The sequence below is a fragment of the Dipodomys spectabilis genome, unplaced genomic scaffold (genome assembly GCF_019054845.1).
Source record: "Dipodomys spectabilis isolate Male_0828 unplaced genomic scaffold, ASM1905484v1 ptg000227l, whole genome shotgun sequence".
Taxonomy (NCBI): domain Eukaryota; kingdom Metazoa; phylum Chordata; class Mammalia; order Rodentia; family Heteromyidae; genus Dipodomys; species Dipodomys spectabilis.
Window position 1 is genome coordinate 4,391,821 of NW_024870904.1, and position 15,089 is coordinate 4,406,909.

A 15,089-nucleotide genomic window follows, 5' to 3' on the forward strand; every position below is an offset into this window, starting at 1 on the left:
AGATTTATTCCACAGTGTAATGGATACAGTCTGGGAAGACAAGTCTGAGGACCCCTAGATATGTGGCCTAGACTTGCTGACAGGAACTTCTAGGGTCAGAGAAGAGGTAGAAAATCAAAACAAAATAGGATATGCAAAACAGAAAAGTAAAAACAGACTGGATTGGAGCAAGTAATGAAAGTTCACATGAACCTTGACCTGCCCTGAACTCTACCTCCTCCCACATTCATCCTGATCTTCCCAGACAACCATTTTTTTTTTAACAGTCTTGGAGGAGGAGTACCATTTTCTAAGAAACCCCTGAGAGGAAATTTTTCACTACTTCCCTGAAGCAATTAATAAAAGAAAGACAAGTACATTACAGCAAATGCTCACAGACAGTGCCCAAGTTCTGAGTTCAAGCCACAGGACCAACAACAAAATGAGAGATTTTCTTTATAAGGAAAGGCAAATTTCAGACACAAATAACCAAACACTCCTTAAAATTTCATAGATAGAATTTGGGAGTTTCTGGGAAAGTAATGAGTAGAATTTGACAAATCAATTTAATTCAAAGATTATAAAGTATATCTGTTTTTAAATTCTGTTATTTCATTCCAGAATATATATTAGAACAGGGGAAGATGATGCCAGAATCATTCTTTTTACTCTCTGCACGAACTTTTTTTTTTTGGTCGATCTTGTGGCTTGAAACCAGCCTGAGCACTGTCCCTGCGTTTTTCAGTTCAAGTGAGCTCTCTACCACTTGAGCCACAAGCCACTTCCAATTTTTTGGTGGTTAGTTGGAGATAAGGCTTATGAAATTTCCTGCTCAGGCTGGCTTTGAACAGGGATCCTCATATCTCAGCTTCCTGAGTACCTAGCATTACAGGCATGAGCCATTGGCACCCAGCTGCAAATACCTTTGTAAAGTGAGAGGGGAGATATTCAAAACTTTAAGAAGAAACAGAGACATAATTTACATTCAGCAGAACGTTCTTTTTGAACAAAAACAAAAATAAAATCTATGTAGATTCATAACCTCAATTATATTAAAAGAACTAAGAATTAAAAAGCCAAATTATACAATGCTTCTAATATATTTGTGTTTTTAATTGGTCTCACAATATTTATGTTGGTAAACTGAATTTTCAAGAAGAAACTCACCTAAGTTCCTTCAGCTGGGAGAGAAAGGTTCCCATGCATCCTTGCACACTTAGGACCAAGTGTCTTGTGCAAGTCAAAACCCTGTAACAAGCCCACTTCCTCTAGGTGAATTGTGCATTGCATTCTGGGAATTGTAGTTTCTATCGGGGCATAGATCCTTTGAAAGTGTGTGGGGGGAAGGGGGATGGGGGGGCAGATGTGCCAATGCCTCCTTGTCCACTGTTTGTGTTTTTAGTTTACAAATTCGGGTTACTTTGCTTTTGTCTTGCTGCTGGAGGTGCTCTGAAGTACAGCTTTGCACACCATAGTCAGAGCCAAGAGGTAGAAGCCCAGATTCTCTTTTTCAGGGGAACTTGAGAGCTGAAACATGAAGGGATCTGAGGCTCCTAGCAAGAGTGTGCCCTTATCATTTTTCCCCAGGCTGGAGTGGATGATATTTTAGGGCTCATACGTTTGTGCTGCCATTAGCACTTGTTCCTCCAGGTGCCAGAAATTGGCTCACAAACCTCTGATTTTCAGACAAGGAGAGTCAGGAGTTGTACGTTTATATTCCTGAACCTAGAGATTCTGGTACTCACCCAGGTGACTTTATTAACTTGCTTTTTGTGAATTGAAGCCAATGAATGGTAAACATTCCTTGAAAATGTCTTATATAAAAATACTGATCCTCTTTTCATCATCTGAATTTCCTATGGCTTTTGAAACTTTCAAAATGCTGCTTGCACAGATATACTCCAATTGATGTGTCTGTTCTGACAAATTACAATTTCTCTACTAATTTAATTAGCCTATTTTACATCACTTAAAATGAGAAAGACTGGCTGGGCAGGTGGTTCAGTGGTAGAGTGCTTGCCTTGCGTGAATGAAGCCCTGGTTTGATTCCTCAGAACCAAATAAGCAGAAAAAGCCAGCAGTGTACTGTGGCTCAAGTAGTAGAGTGCTAGCTTTGAGCTGAAGGTCAGAGGGACAGTGCCCAGGCTCAGAGTTCAGGCCCCACACCGACAAAAAAAAATGAGAGAGATTTCCTATACATGTATACCAAAAACAATTGTTAAAATATAATTTGAATACAATAAAATGCCCTTGATATGTGTCTGCCTGTCCTGATTCTTGAACTCAAGGTCTGGAAACTGACCTTGAAATTATTCCGTTCAATGATAATGTTCTACCACTTAAGCCACATTTGCACTTCCCACTACTTTGGTAGTTTATTGGAGATAAGTCTCTCAGACTTCCATATCCCTCTGGCTTCAATCTGGGATCCTTGTAGGGTTCCTTCATGTCCTTCCCAGGGGACCACAAGCAGGCACAGGAGAAAGATTAGTATAAGGTTTATTAGAAGGTCCATATTTCCCAGGAGAGGGAGCACAAGCATTTGTCCCTCTTCTGGTTGCAACAGGATCTGGGGGGCAGGAAGTGAGTTAAGTACATGCTCAGGTGAGTCTGAGATGAGAGAGGGAGTGGCCAGCTGTGTGGAGGGAACTCTAGGTCTGGGAGGTGCTCAGGTCTGGGTGGAGCTGAGGACTAAAGGTGAGGATAATACTAACTTTCCTCAGATCTCAGCCTTGTGAATACCTAAGATTACAGCTCTTAAACATGATAGCCCACTTACAATGCTCTTTTTAAAATTCACATTATATTCTAATGCAATAATATGAAATAGAAAACTTGAAATTTTCAAGGCAGGATGTTCAGTTACTAAGGTGTATGAGGACAGTCCAAATCCCAAAACACACAGAAAATGTCCCCACCTTGAAATCTGTAACACTCCTGATCTTAAGTAATGTGAATGTGAACACTTAGTCTATAATAAATTCTTTTAAGTTTTTCAAAGTAAGAAAACATTCTTGTGACAATAAAACGCAGTAGTAATGTGCAAGTATTGCTTTTAAAGGATTCATAGTGTCTTTCTGAGCAAAAACAACCTCAATGATGTATACAGAATAGATTTTCACTTTTTGTATATGTCACTGTAAAGGTCATGTATTTTATATTAACAATTACCTTTCTAAGTAATTGTAAAAAGTACATCACTACTCGATAACAGAATATCCTGTGTAATCAACCAATAAGTACAAGCAAAAGCACATAGGGATATAATTTGTTGGTTTTAATTTTGATGGATCTCCATTTTGAGGTGTATTTTCTTTTAATATTGTGTAGTAACACATAAGACTTCAATCTACTGGTGCCTTGGCTGGGGATGGTTGACTGGGATTTTGTCACTCCTCTGACCAGCATTTTATCTTGCATCTTTATTAGGCCCTGTATCTCCAGCAGAATGGACATGATGCTTAATATGACTACTTAGGAAAGTGAGGGACTTCTCAATCTGTGTTTATGTCATTATTACAGATGTACCTTTGGCCAAAGCAGGTTCAAACTCAAATTGCAAGTCATTGTACAAGGTATGGTAATTATTTGCATAAAGGGAAATGTGCCATATGACAACCATTACTGAAACATTATAAAACAAAAATATGTGTTGTATATATTTTATCTCTGTAACTTTGTGTGAAAATAATGTTCATAACATACATGTGTTTGAATATGTAAATAAATGAGGTAGAGTACAAATAATCAATGGATTCCTATGATATCTTTATATTAATAGAAAAATAGTTTATATATCCCTAGGTGTATTTCAGTGATAATTACTTTTAGTGAACAAGTGACATGTTTTCCCTTTTTGGGTTCAATTTTTCAACAATCTTTTTAGGAGCTTTAGGTTTTTTTTCTGTTCTTTTTTTGGGGGAGGGTCTGGTCTTGGGGCCTGAACTCTGGGCCTGGGCCCTGTACCTTAGCTCTTCAGCTCAAGGCTAGCGCTCTACTACTTGAGCCACAGCGCCACTTGCAGCTTTTTTCTTTTTTCTTATGTGGTGCTGAGGAATCGAACCCAGGGCCTCAGGCATGCAAGGCAAGTGCTCTACCACTGAGCCACCTTCCGAGCCCCCATGCATATGTCTTTAGTGGACACTTTAATGCTCTTCTTAAGACAGGAATGATTCTTCTCCCATAGCAAGGCTCTTCCAGCCCACATATCATGTTTTGTACAGGAACATCTAGGATAAAATCACACAGGTACTTTTCTGACTCCCTTATTTGCCTTCGCTCCAAGCCATGGTTCCAGCATCTTTATTCATTGTCAACAGCAAGAAAGCATGAAAGGATCTCTAGTGAGCTTCTTTTATTTTTCACTTTGTTTGACATTCCATTATGAACCTAAGGGTGTCCAAGATAGATGAAGAGAAAAAAAAAAGATTCAGCTTCAGGAACATGTTTCTAAAAATGCTAAAGATATAGCCAGGTGCGGGTGCCTCACACCTGTAATCCAAGCTATTCAGGAGGTGAGAGCTGAGGATCAGGGTTCAGAGCCAGCCCGAGCAGGAAAATCTGAGATTCTTTTATCCTATAAACTACTAGAAAAAGGGAAGTGGCGCTGTGGCTCAAGCTGTAGAGCGCTCACCTTGAACTGAAGAGCACAGGGACAGCACCCAAGCCCAGAGTTCAAGCCCCACAATGGACAAAAAAATAAACAACTAAAGATGGCTTGGAGATTTAGCAGATTATAAAATCTGACATTCCAAGTTAAGTGCAGATATGCTTGTTTGTTTCTACATTTTCTAGTGTGAGAGAAAGTTGTCCCACTAGTTATGTGATTCAGTGACACCTAGGAGATGACTTCACATAGAAGGTGAAGGATGGCTAGCAACTGCTCAGACATCACATCCTCATATGGAATAGTAAACTATCCTAATGAAATTTTACTGGATTTGCTGAAATAGTGTGGTCAAACATAACTTCAAGTATTCTACAGGACTGAGTGAGCTTTAAGTACTTCAATTAATCTCTGTAAATACTCTTGGACTGCTTTGTGGTCTTTGTTTTACTTGAAACTTAGGCTGAGTTTGATGGTATTTATAGAAATCTCTGTTTTTCTCTATGGTGCTCTCATAGGAGTTCTCTTACCTATTTTCCCAATTCATTCTTTTTTTCATGTTTATTAGCTTTCTTTCTTTTGCATTACATTTATTTATTGTGAAAATACCATACAGAGAGGTTACAATTACATGGTCAAGATAGTGAGTACATTTCTTATCACACATTGTTGCCTCTTCCTTTGTTTCCCTTTACCATCCCTTCTTTCTTTTTTTTTTCAGTCGTGGTTCTGGAACTCTGGGCCTAGTCGCTATACTTAAACTCTGCAGCTCAAGGCTAATATTCTACCACTGGTGCCACATCACCACTTCCAATTTTCTAGTGGTTAATTGGAGATAAGAGTCTCACAGATGGTCCTGCCTGGGCTGGCTTTGAACCTCTATGCGCAGATCTCAGCCACCTGACTAGCTAGGATTGTAGGCATGAGCCACCACCATGTGGCTTCACTAGTTTTATTTCTCTCTTTCTTCTCTCATTGTCTATTTCTCTCTCTGTCTCTTTTTCTCTTTCATTCTCTCTGCTTCTCTTTCCTCCATTTTCCTCTTAATTTTCTTTTCTTCAAATGGTTTATCTGGGAACTAGATTTTCTTACTGATCAATGTTCTTTTGGTGACATGGCTCTTAAAATTGACATTTTTCTCACTCATTATACAGGAAAATTGTTGCTAAACATAAAATAATTTGAGTTTCCCAGATTCTATTATCTTTCTCTGGTTTAACCTCATTTGATGTGGTTCCTGCAGTTTTCCTTTTTCTTCTTGTTCTGCTTGCATATTTGTATTCACTGACATTATAAGATAGAAACTGGTTGTGAAAATAAACAATAGTGACTATGGTTTTCATATTTGAAATATCACTAATGGCAAATTCTGACATACATTTGCTATGCAGTAAACTTTAATCTCAGGAACTTCAATACTAAATAGCATGTCTGACGATGTATCCTTTGGAATCTAGTGGAAGAAATGGTTCAGGAATATGTGACACATTTGAGCAATAGTCAGTGAAATCATCTGCAAAACCTACACAGATTATAATAATTTGTACTTTTTGTCCATGTGTGTTTGTTATTTATGCTATTTGCAGTGTGTATTTCCAACTAAACACTGTTTTAGCATGTGCTCAAACACTTTCAGTTTGTTTGTTATTTTAGTAGGTAAAATAGATATGTTTGTCACCCATGAATCCAAAACTTGATTTTTGCATGTTCCTTTTGATGACAGGTCTTGCTATGTAGTGCAGCAAGCTCTTATTTGTTAAATAAGTTTATTTATTGTGAAAATACCATACAGAGGGGTTACACTTACATGAGCAAGGTAATGAGTACATTTCGTATTAAGCATTGTTGCCTCCTCCTCTTTGTTTTTCCCCTACCATCCCAGCCTCCCCATCTCCTCGACTATGCTCCCCCACCCACCTCCAGCAAGCTCTTCATCTTCTTATGTAGCCTAGGCTGGCAACTAATCTTTCTTGTGTTTCCCACGTCCAGGGAGAATACTTGTGTTTCAGACTGTGTGTGGCTACATTAGCCATTCTTATGTGTACAGTTCATTGATAAAACACTGGGCCACACTGTTGTGAGGCCATTCCATCCATCCATCTACAACACTTTTCATCTTCCATCTGTGAAGCTATTTGATCATTTAATAGGCAGCTCCTGTTCCTCTCTATCCCAGTCTCTGGAATCATCCTATATTTGGGCTCCACAAGTTTGTTGATCCTTGGAAGCTCAGTAAGGGAAATTATACCATGGCTGTTCCTTTATGACTGGTGTCTTTTATTTAGCTTATTTTACTTAAAGTCCATCCCTGCCATAAAATGTAGTAAAGTTTTCTCCTTTGAACACATTTATTGTTTTACATGCTTCGATGTTTTGCTTATTGTGAGTAGAGTTTGAGAAGTGATTCTCCAAGCATGTGTTGTACTCCCTGCTTTATCTACTGTTGCACACAAGCATAGAAATGCTGGACCATATTCCTATATAATTCTATGTTTAGTTCTTTTTAGGACTCTTCCTACCATCTTTGATAGTTTGTTTGTTTGTTCGATCAAGGTGCTTGAACTCCGGGCCTGAGCGCACTCCCTCAGCTCTTTAGCTCAAGGCTAGCGCTCTACCACTGGAGCTACCTGGTTTTCTGGTGGTTTTATTGGAGATAAAAAAAAATTAGGAGCTGGGCGCTGGTGGCTCACGCCTGTAATCCTTGCTACTCAGGAGGCTGAGATCTGAGGATCGCGGTTCAAAGCCAGCCCGGGTAAGAGAGACCGTGAGACTCCTATCTCAAAAAAAACATCAGAAAACTGGAAGTGGTGTTGTAGCTCAAGTGGGAGAGCACTCGCATTGAGCTGAAGAGCTGAGGGACAGCGCCCAGGCCCAGAGTTCAAGCCCCACGACCGACCAAAAAAAAAAAAAAAGTATTTCACGGATTTTCCTGCCAATAAAGGCTTTGAACCGTGATCCTCAAATCTCAGCTATCTGAGTAGCTATGATTACAGGTGTGAGCCACGGGCGACTGGCTTCATCTTTAATAGTTTTATGTACCCAAGAAAAATGCACCAAGGTTCACATTCTTTTCACATCTTTCCTAGCTTTTTTTAGACTTTGAGAGTATTTTTGTTGTTTTTATTTAAAACTATATCCATACTAGCATGTATAAAATAGTTATTTTATCAGAATTTTGATTTGAATTTTTCTCATGACTACTGACATTAAACTACTTTTATATTTTAATGTACTACATGCGTATGTCATTTTTAGAAAAGTCTCTTCAATTTTTTTCCCATTTTAAAATTAGATTTTTTTGTGTAGGTGTTTCTAGAATGATTATCCTTATATTTTCTAATTCATATGGGTTAAAAATCCATTTAGAGATATATGCAAATACTTCTCTCATACCATGCTTTTTTTCCTTTATTGGTAGTGTTTTTCAACATACAAGGTTTTCGTTTGTATTTATTACTCATTTATTTATTTATTTATTTACTTACTTACTTATTTACTTATTTATCTATTGTAGGACATGGGGCTTGAACTCTGGGCTTGAATGCTGTCCCTCAGCTCTTAGGTTCAAGACTAGCACTCTACCACTTTGGCCACAGCACTACTTCCAGTTTTCTGGTGATTTACTGCAAGTAAGAGTTTCACAGCTATACCTGCCCAGGCTGACTCTGAGACCCGATCTTCAGATCTCACCTTTTCAGTACCTAAGATTATAGGTGTGATCCACCAGAGACTCACATTGTTTGTTTGTTTCTTTGTTTTTTCCATGATGTACTTTTGGAGTTCTATTTATGGGCTTACTGTCAAATCTTGCTTTCTTATTTGTTTTTCCTCAGTCGTGGGTCCTGAACTGTGGGCCTGGGTGCTTTCACTCAGCTCTTCAGCTCAAGGAGAGTACATTTCAAACTGAAGCAAAAGAACACTTCCAACATTTTGCTTATGTGGTGCTGAGGATTCAAACACAGGGCCTCATGCATGCTAAGCAAGCACTCTACCACTGAGCAATCTTCCCAGACCAGTTACTGTCAAATCTGATGCTATGAAGTATTCTTCCCCTTCTCTCTTCTTCTCTTCTTTTCCCTTTCCCTCTGTTCCCCTCCTCTCCACTACTGTCTTGTTCTCTCTTCTTCCTTCTTTTCCCTAACCTTTTGCTTCCCTTCCCCACCTTCTCCACTCATCTTCTTTTCCCTTTATATCTGAGACGAAGACTTGCTAGTATCACTACAATTAGGTTTCTAACTTAGAAACACATGTAAACACATACTTCATGGGTTTCTTGAGCTACTATTGGAGCTTGAACTGCAGGTCTCACAGACAGTCAACTTCCTCACTCACTGTTGGCACTATCACTTGAGCCATACCTCTAACCTGTTCATTAGCTGCTTAGTTTGAGTTGTCTATCCAGGCTGGCTTCCAGACCTCAGTTTCCTCCTTACTAGCTCGGCTAAAATGACAGTCTTGAGCCAGAAGTACTTGCCTTGATTTTTCTTACCTCAACATTTAACATTAACACTTAATTGGATACTACAATGAAACAGTTTATTGTTACTGGTTTATGTAGAATTAATATGCAACCTAAACTGAAATAGTTTATCTTTCAAATTAAGTGTTGTAATGTGTTTTGAACAATTGTAACTGTTCTAACTGTGGTAGATTTTCTTCACTAAGCAAATCGCTTATGCTGAAGGTATTGTTTTATAATTAATGCAATTTAATGTTATTGTGGAGGTGATGTATAGAGAGATATAATGATATGAGTGAGGTAAAAATACCCTTCTTTTCATACAGTGTCTTCCATGCCTTCATTCTCTCCCAAATTCTCCCTCCTATCTCTACTCTTGAGTTGTATATTTTACTTTCATCACCCTATTTCCCTCACATTCTATGGCTCTGCCACACCCACCAGAAGATATACATGTGAATACACCATACAAAATTGAAACCAATTTGTTTTTATTTCCCAAGTGAAGAAAATGGCTCCCTTTAATATTGAATAAATCCCAATGATAGCAGACATATTTTTTTTACATATCCATTCTAGTTTCCTTCTGTTTGTTTTACTGTTAGATTATTAGAAACATATTGTTGGATTTTATCCTGTATTTATGTCATATTTGTCATACTGATTTCTAGACAATTTCTCTTCAGATCTATTCTCAGTGTGTCTGTCTTGGTAAACAAAACAGCTTAGTTCTTTATAAGCAGCATTTAGTAAAGATAATGCCATCCATGTGTGTGTTTCTAGTGACCGTTTGTCTAGTTAGGCAGTCATTAAAATGAATATTACTTCTAAAATCATAATGATAGATTAAAGAAATTATCATTCTTTGGCCTTTTAATCATGTCTTTGTAGACTTTGGTTTTCAGCATAGAACTTTTCAGCATACAGATTTATAATTTGCCTGTTATTATCAATGCTCTGTATCTGTGGAAACACAATTTGTGCTGAGGTCCTTTTCCTTTCCTATCATGACTACTTGTATTTTTTATTATTGATTATTGCTTATGGTATGTTTACATTGATTTACTCTTATTTCTTCATAATTAATGTATGTCCCTTTGGCTTATTGAGTTTTTTGAGTATGTTTTCTTCTGTTCAAATCAGACATTACCTGATATATTTACTATTTTTATATTACAATATTAACATGGCTTCATTTTAGTGATTACTTTGCTATTTATTATATATGTCTCATCTGATATGTATTTCTTAGTTTGCTTTCATGTAACCTGCACACATCCTTCTATACAGTGCAAATCACCTCTAATATAATCTCCAGGGAATCTTTTATACACTGTAAATCACCTCTGATACCTATTACAATTTAAATTCTACTAAAGAGTTGTTACAACGCATTGTTCATTGGATAATGCCAGTTTTTTAAAAGGCTGCATGTTTACTATAGGTGCCATACTTTTTCAAGTATTTTGGTTCTATGGTTTGTTGAATCTGTGCAACAAACAAATATGTAAAACCTAATATATTCCTTTGAAAATTCTACTGTAGGTGCTAGAAAGGTGGCTCAGTGGAGAGTGCTTGCCTTGCATGGATGAGGCCCTGGGTTAGGTTGCTCAGGATCACATAACAGAAGGATCTGGAAGTGGTGCTGTGGGTCCAGTAGTAGAGCAGTAGCCTTGAGCTGAAGAGCTGAGGGACAGAGCCCAGGCCCAGAGATCAAGCCACGTGAATGATGAAAAGAAAAAAACATACCACAAATAACATAGTGCATATAATAATATTTAAAGGTGCTGGACACAAGTGTCTCATGTTGGTAAACCTGAGACCTGAGGATTTAGATTTCATCTAGCCCTTTCAGAAAGGTCAATGAAACTCTTATCTACAATTAATCGCCTGAAAATCCAGAAGTAGAAATTGATAGATGGCTCAAGTGATAAATCCTTAAGATAAAATGTTCAGGGACAGCACTCAGACAATGAGATCAATACCAAATATTAGTATGTTTTACTGTGATACATGGAAATAAATGCTACTTTTAAAAAGTGGGTGGAATTGTGCAAAAATGCATATTGTTCAATAAGTAATGAAATCAACCGAGTAATCAATCAAGTAATGAAATGAATACCTGGCTTATGGAACTTTGACATACATATATATGTATAAATACCCATATGTATATATGTATGCATACACATGTGTATGTATACATATATGAGTATATGTGTATATATACATATATAAACTCACATGTGTATATATAGACATATGTATGTATGTATCTATACATACATAGGTATATGTATCACCTTCACAATAATTTTTGAAGAATGCAAAAGCAACAGAAACATAGAATAAATTCTTCTATGGATATAGGTAGCATTTGGAGCAGGGAGGGTAAGCAGACATGGTATAGGAGGTGAATATGGTTTTAAAAAGTGTGTGTGTGTGTGTGTGTGTGTGTGTGTGTGTGTGTGTGTGTGGTGTGTTTATCAATGAAACTTGCTGACATTGGGTTTTTTGTTTTCATTTGCTCATTTGTTGTTGTTGTTGTTTGACATTCCTGGGGCTTGAACTTAAGTTGTGAGAACAGTTCCTGAATTTCATTATGCTGAAGGCTACCACTCTACCCCTTGAGCTACAACACCAGGGCATCTAGGGGTGTTTGGTAGTTGTTGTTTGTTCGGTACTGAGAAATCAAAACCTGTGCTCCATGCATGCTAGGCAAGCACTTTATCACTAAGCCACATTGCCAGCCCCAACCACACAGTTTTAAGAAAGGAGGCAGGGCTGGGAGTGTGGCTCAGTGATAGAGTGCTTGCCTTGCTACATGAGGCACTGGGTTCCAGTTCTCAGCACCACATCAGCAGAAAATTCATTGTGACTTATCACCAATTAAATGCCAGAAAACTAGAAGTGACATTCTGGCTGGAAGTGGTAGCATGGTAGCCTTTAGTGAAAAGCCTAGGGAATATGCCAGGCCCTCCTGAGTTTAAACCCCACAGCCAACAATTAAAAGAAAAAAGAAACAATCATGAACAAACAAAAACCTAATACTTGCTCATTGCCTTTGTTCTTCTATTTTCTTTGTTCTTGTAACTGTATACTTCATATCATTCCATTTTCTACTTTCTTCCTTTCACTTTGGGGGATTGAACCTTGGGACTTGCACATGGAAGGTGGATACTACATACCAGCCTATTCTTTCTTCTTTTAACATAAAAAGTCTGCTTATAGGACAAGCAAGGTAGTGAAGTGGTACAGGGCTTGCATTGCCTGACTGAGGAGCTGGGTTTTATTCCTCAGGTCCACATGCACAGACAAACCTGGAAGTGGTGCTGTGGCTCAAGTGGTAGAATGCTACCCTTTAGCAAAAGCAGCTCAGGGACAGCACCTGGCCTCTGAGGTCAAGTCTAAGGACCAGCAAAACAAAACATCTGCTCATTTAGTCAATGCTTCCCCTGCAATTTAAAAGACAAACTTACAAGTGACTTTAGTTCACTTTCAATACTACTGTCCTCCTTTCCAGTGAGTGCAGGGGCCGCACACAGAAGAGACTCTATGCCTCTGCTGTCACTTGTAAACTAGCTGTTGTACAGCAGTAAGCATCAACACATACATTTCTGTTATTATTTTGAACACAATGGGCTTTATCAAGGTAGGTCAAAATAAGTGAAGGACACCTTTCCTTTTCACTTATTGGTTGTGATTGTAATGGATCTATCTTGCTGAGGACTTAAGTCCGACACCCTTATCATTTGAGTTCTCTCTGAACTACTTTTCAATTTGTTATCTTCTTAGTACACACACACACAAACACACACACACAAATATCCTGAAGAATTTTAACTAGTTCATCAGACAATAGTTTTACTACCAATTCTTCTTGTCCACAGCAATTGTATCATCTACATAAGAAAGGCAATTACATTAGGCCACTGGCTTAACTTGACTAACAGGACCGTGTGTCAACAGTCAGACTTCCTGAAACCTGGCACACCATGTCCCATGCTAGAGGTGCCATGTGCTGCTGATAGAGTACTGATGGATAGCACAGGCCCTGTTCTGGGCTCCTCACTCTTATCCCAAGGGGCTTGCCAGGCTTGCATATTGCATGAAGACTTTGGCACTGCGCTCCTCTCCTCGGCTGGCTCCTCACCAATCTTTTCTTTCCTGTATCTTCCATTTTGCGTTCTGGCCTAGACTATGAGCCCAGCCAACTTCCAACACGCCTGATGAAGTCTCCACATCAAACTTTTGGTAGCAAACATTTAAATTAGAATGCACATATAAAGATTTGGCTTGGTTTTGCTAAGACCCTTGGACATGTGAAGTAAAGAGGGTTAGCTGTGGATGCCCCAGGTAGTGATCTTCTCAAAGTACTGACAACTCTATAACAGGGACTTCATACAAGGATGTTCGTGATCCAGAAACCTGAACAAAAAAAAATTTAAAAGAACTTCACAATTTATTGAGGAAACAGAAAAGAGAGGTTAGGATAAGATGTTTCTCAAAGGAGCAGGAAGAATGTACACCTAACAATATGTTAATTATGGGAGGAAAAATGACCTAGAGGTGGACAACAATAAAGATATAAGTGTTCAAGGTAATGGAAGGAGGCCTTGGGTGGTCCCTGAGGTTCTAGTGAAAATCCTATGATAGCCTTGTTCAGTACCCACTGTGCTCAGTATCCCAGCTTCTGTCCCTTCCAGTCACTCTGAGATGCCTCATTCCAGGTTAACCTCAGTAAGAAACAAGGATTCACCTAACATCCTGCTCTCTCATTGGGGTCACGATTGCTTAGGAACTGGAGAGTTTTGGTTAAATACTTAGATCTCTGGAGAGCAGACTCTTCAGGGTCATGACTTTTGAGTCATATGAACTGCCACTGCTGATGATATCACAATGTTCTGTAACATAGATGTGACTATGTTTGTATACTTTATCCAGTAACATCCAATGAACGGCTATTGAAAATAATCTAATTTAGAGTTGAAATATTTGAACAAAGGTACAACTCTTCTAAAGCCTAATTTTGGATATTGCTACAGGATGAACCTTGTGGTAGGACCGTTGACATTCTGAAAAATTATATAACTTAACCCACTCTTAGTGGTTAGGTTTAGGGTGGATATGTACCCAAGTCATGGTTCACTACTTCTCTTCTCAGGACATAGGAGCTTTTAGAATGAGCTGAAACTAAATATCCTGTCATTCACCCCTGGGAGTGGCCTTGAAATAAAGTGCAATCCATAAGGGAAGAACAACAAAAGTGCTTCTGCACATCTGGACAGAACAGACTGAAAAGAGTATTTCTCCTACATTTGTGTGCACACAGTAGAAGACCATTGTCTTCTCGTTCAAATATATTGGTATTCTGGGATCTTAAATGATCACTACTTGACTCCTTATGATAGTTTCAAGTATACTGAAATATTTGGCCACATTTTATATGTTGAGATCTCTCTTGGAATGTCTAATTCCACACCTTACAGATGTGGACCACATTGTCCTACATAGTAACTTGAACCTCTGCAAGGACCTATGAACTAGTCAGAAACATAAAGGTATATTCATGTGCATTCACATGACAAAAGATACCAAACTATTTCTGACAATTGTCATTACCCAGGCTTATAAGACATTTCAATATCAACTTCAATTGAGGGACAATGACTATATCCTATGGCGTATTTTAGGTTTCTACAGGAATGGAAAATTTTCTGCACGAAGGCCAAAGAACCCATTTTTACAAAATATCTTCCTTGACCTTGTAGTTCTTTCTACTCAGGGCCTGTGTACTGTCCCTGAGATTTTGTAATAAAGGAACAAATGTGATGACAGTCTATCAACATGATTCACAGACGTACTTGTGGGAAATTTCGTGATAATTGGCGATAACAGTCTCACAGCATTTACTACCTAGTTGGCCTTTCAATTGTGATTTTAAACCTCATACTCTTGAGCAACTAAGAATTCTGATGTGAAGCACCAGTACCCTGTTAGATCAGGAGATCTTAACTACTTGATCCAAGCAGGACTCATGGTTTC

The 15,089-nt window shown here is 38.4% G+C and overlaps 1 pseudogene; it reads right to left on the reverse strand.

Annotated features, from left to right (window-relative positions):
- Nucleotides 1-13,224, reverse strand: part of LOC122123334 — a 28,331-nt pseudogene extending 15,107 nt beyond the window's left edge.
- Between the last annotated feature and the right edge of the window lie 1,865 nt (nt 13,225-15,089).